This window comes from Rhinopithecus bieti, unplaced genomic scaffold (genome assembly GCF_001698545.2).
Source record: "Rhinopithecus bieti isolate Rb0 unplaced genomic scaffold, ASM169854v2 scaffold_12070, whole genome shotgun sequence".
In the NCBI taxonomy this organism is placed as follows: Eukaryota; Metazoa; Chordata; class Mammalia; order Primates; family Cercopithecidae; genus Rhinopithecus; species Rhinopithecus bieti.
The window spans coordinates 1,433,605-1,438,441 of NW_016807449.1; positions in this window are offsets into that span (position 1 = coordinate 1,433,605).

The following is a 4,837-nucleotide window of genomic DNA, read 5'->3' on the forward strand; positions in this document are numbered from 1 at the left end:
TTTTTTTTTTTTTTTTTTGAGATGGAGTCTTGCTCTGTTGCCCAGGCTGGAGTGCAGTGGCCGGATCTCAGCTCACTATAAGCTCTGACTCCCGGGTTTACGCCATTCTCCTGCCTCAGCCTCCAGAGTAGCTGGGACTACAGGCGCCCGCCACCTTGCCCGGCTAGTTTTTTGTATTTTTTAGTAGAGACGGGGTTTCACCGTGTTAGCCAGGATGGTCTCAATCTCCGGACCTTGTGATCCTCCCGTCTCGGCCTCCCAAAGTGCTGGGATTACAGGCTTGAGCCACCGCGCCCGGCCAGTATCTCCTTCTTACCGGGCATGCGTCACAGCCCCTACTCCCTCAAATACCTGATCTGGTGCCTACTCATTCTAAAGAGGAAAAGACTTTCTTCAGGCAGAGGGAGGACAAACAATAAAAGCAGGATGGATAAAGTTACCAGGTGGGAGAATAGCTGTGCCACAGCGGCCAGGAGCCGCAGTCGTACTGGCTGTACATGAAACTACCCATTTAGGCCAGGAGTCACTTGAAAAGCTGTTAAGCTGCTACTTCTATCTCACACTTGCCAGCTCTTGCTGAAACAGTGCTGCAGCAATGCGTTACCAGTCGACAGCACAATGCAAAGCAAGCCCCTCTGTGCCTCCTGGCATACAAGCCTATGGAGCAGCTCCCTTGGGAGATCTTCAAGTGGACTTCACAGAGATGCCCAAATGCGGAGGTAACAAGCATTTACGGGTTCTAGTGCGTACTTACTCTAGGTGGGTAGAGGCTTATCCAACATGAACTGAAAAGCTCATGAAGTAACCCGTGTGCTTCTTCGAGATCTCATCCCTAGGTTTGGACTTGCCTCTGCGGATTGGCTCAGATAATGGGCCGGCATTTGTGGCTGACTTAGTACAGAGGATGGCAAAGGTATTGGGAATCACTTGGAAGCTACATGCCGCCTACCGACCTCAGAGTTCCGGAAGGGTGGAGCGGATGAATTGCACTATCAAAACAGTTTAAGGAAAGTAGGTCACGAGACAGGATTAAAATGGATACAGGCCCTTCCTATGGCATTGTTCAAAATTAGGTGCACCCCTCTAAGAAAACAGGATACTCTCCTTACGAAATATTATATCACAGGCCTCCTCCTATACTGCGAGGACTTCCGGGTACTCCCCAAGAGTTGGGTGAAATTGAACTGCAGCAACCAGCCTGGCCAAGATGGTGAAACCCCGTCTCTACTACAAATACAAAAAAATTAGCTGGGCGAGGTGGCACGCGCCTGTAATCCCAGCTACTCCAGAGGCTGAGGCAAAGAATTGCTTAAAACCTGGAGGGGCGGAGGTTGCAGTGAGCCGAGGTCATGCCACTGCACTCCAGCCTGGGCGACAGAGGGAGACTCCGTCTCAAAACTAAAAAAAAAAAAAAGAAAAGAAAAGAAATTGAATTGCAGCGACAGCTACAGGCCTTGGGGAAAATTACCCAGACAATCTCAGCTTGGGTAAACGAGAGGTGCCTGGCCAGCTTCTTCTCCCCAGTTCACCTTTTTTCTCCAGGTGACCGTATGGCGTGTGGATCAAGGACTGGAACGTAGCTCCCTTATGGCTAACGGTGGAAGGGACCCCAGACGGTTATCCTGACCACTCCCACGGCTGTGAAGAGACAAGGAATTCCAGCCTGGATTCACCACAGCCGCATAAAGCCTGCAGCCACCGGAACCTGGGAGGCCAAACCAAGCCTAGACAATCCCCGCAAAGTAACCCTGAGGAGGACAACAAGCCCTGCTCGAGTCACCCCGGAAGCTGACTGGTCTATGCTCCGCCGAAGCATGAGGAAAATCGCTGTGGGACTTACTTTCCTTATAACATGGACTTGTGTGGTAAAATCTTCCACTGCTTCTTCCCACACAGAGGACTGCCTTCAGTGCATACATCAGGTCACTGAGGTAGGACAACAAGTTAAGACAATCTTTTGTTCGATAGTTATTATGAATGCCTAGGAATTCCAAAAGGAACATGTTTGTATAATAACACTCAGTACAAAGTCTGTAATCCAGGAAGTGACCAGCCCGATGTGTGCTATGACCCCTCTGAACCTCCCATGTCCACAGTTTTGAAATAAGATTACGGACTGAAGACTGGTGGGGACTCATAAATGAGACAAGTAAAGTATTAGCCAGAACAGTAGAAAAGGAGTGCCCAAATGCATAATCTTAAAATTTGATGCTTGTGCCATCATTAATAGCAATAAGGAGCAGGATGTGGCTCTTTTAATTAGGAGGAAAAAAAATACATGTCGAAAATAAGTACATCTGTCATGAATTAGGATTGTGTGGAAACGAATGTGGGTACTGGTCTTGTGACATTTAGGCTACTTGGAAAAAAAAGAAAATGAAAAGATCTTGTTTGGCTCCAAAACCGGAAAGGCAGACCCTCCTGCAGGAGTGGAAGCTGCAACCCTTTAGAATTAGTCATCACAAACCCCTTGGACCCAAAACAGGAAAAGGAAAATACGTTCTCTCGAGGCATTGATGGAAAAGAACTAGACCGTAAGGTCAACATTTTAATCAAAGGAGAGATTTGAAAATGCTCTCCAGAGCCAGTATTTCCGACTTTCTATGATGAACTAAATGTGCCAGTACCTGAAATTCCAGGAAAACTAGAAATTTGTTTTGCAATTAGCCGAGCAGGTAGCCCAGTCTCTAAAAGTCACTTCATGTGATGTTTGTGGAGGAACCGTCACAGGAGATCAATGGCCATGGGAACCCGAGAATGAGTTACTACAGACCCAGTTCCTGATGAATTCCCGGCCCAAAAGAACCACTCTGACAATTTCTGGGTTCTAAAAGCCTCAATTATTGGACAACATTGCATAGCTAGAGAAGGAAAGGAATTCACTCATCCTGTAGGATGGCTTAGTTGTCTTGGACAAAACTGTATAATGGTACCACAAAACAGTTACATGGTGGAGTTCCAATTACACAGAAAAAAGANGGAATTATAGTTCCTTGCCAGTCTCCATGGAACACCCCCCCTCACCTGTTCCCAAGCCAGGGACTAAGGACTATCGACCTGTACAGCACTTATGCTCGGCTAACCAAGCTACAGTGACTCTGCACCAACAGTTCCCAACCCTTCCACACTGTTAGGATTGCTGCCAGCTGAGGACAGCTGGTGCGCTTGTCTGGACTTGAAGGATGCCTTCTTTAGCATCAGACTGGCTCCTGAGCATCAAAAGCTGCTTGCCTTTCAGTGGGAAGATCCGGGGTCAGGTGTCACCACTCAGTACACTTGGACTTGGCTTCCCCAGGGGTTTAAAATTCCCCACCATTTTCAGGGAGGTATTGGCTCGAGACCTCCAGAAGTTTCCTGCTAAAGACCAAGGCTGCGTCTTGCTCCCGTACGTGGATGATCTTCTGCTAGGACACTCCATGGCAGACAGGTGTGCAAAAGGGACGGATGTCCTGCTTCCACACCTGAAGGACTCTGGGTATAAGGTGTCCAAGAAGAAAGCTCAGATCTGCAGACAGCAGGCATGCTACCTGGGATTCACTATTCAGAAAGGGGAGCGCAACCTGGGGTCAGAAAGAAAGCAGGTCATCTGCAGCTTACCAGAACCTAAAACCAGAAGGCAAGTAAGGGAATCTCTAGGAGCTGTGGGGTTTTGCAGATTATGGATTCCAAACTTTGCGGTGCTAGCCAAACCGCTGTATGGGGTTACAAAGGGGGGGCTATAGGGAGCCTTGGGAGCCTTTTGAACGGGGACCTCTGCAACAGCAAGCCTTTTGCAAGTTAGAGGAAACACCTATGTCAGCCCCAGCCCTAGGACTACCGGATTTGACAAAGCCCTTCACGCTCTGTGTGTCAGAAAGAGAAAAAATGGCAGTCAGAGTTTTAACCCAAACTGTGGGGCCCTGGCCAAGACCAGTGGCTACCTCTCAAAACAGCTAGATGGCGTTTCAAAAGCCTGGCCTCCTTGTCTGAGAGCCCTGGCAGCTACAGCCCTGTTAGCACAAGAAGCAGACAAGCTAACCCTTGGACAAAACTTAAGTATAAAGGCCCCCCATGCGGTGGTAACTCTGATGAATACCAAAGGACACCATTGGCTAACAAATGCCAGATTAACCAAGTACCAAAGCTTGTTATGTGAAAACCCCTGCATAACCAGTGAAGTCTGTAACACTCTGAATCCTGCCACCTTACTCCCAGTATCAGACAGCCCTGTCGAACATAATTGTGTGGAAGTATTGGACTCAGTCTATTCTAGCAGACCCGATCTTCAAGACCAGCCATGGGTATTAGTGGACTAGGAGTTATACGTGGATGGGAGCAGCTTCATCAAGCCACGAGGAGAAAGATGTGCAGGATATGCGGTGGTAACCTTGGATGATGTTATTGAAGCCAAACCATTGCCTCAGGGCACTTTAGCCCAGAAGGCAGAGCCCATTGCTTTAACTTGGGCCCTAGAACTTAGTGAAGGTAAGGCTGTAAACATTTATACTGACTCTCGATATGCCTTTCGAACCCTTCAAGTACATGGAGCATTATATAAAGAAAAGGCCTGTTAAATTCTGGGGCAAAGGACATAAAATACCAACAAGAGGCCGGGCGCGGTGGCTCACACCTGTAATCCCAGCATTTTGGGAGGCCGAGGCGGGCGGATCACAAGGTCAGGAGATCGAGACCATCCTGGCTAACACGGTGAAACCCCTTCTCTACTAAAAATGCAAAAAATTAGCCAGGTGTGGCGGCGGGCACCTGTAGTCCCAGCTACTTGGGAGGCTGAGGCAGGAGAATGGCGTGAACCCGGGAGGCGGAGCTTGCAGTGGGCCGAGATCGTGCCACTGCATTC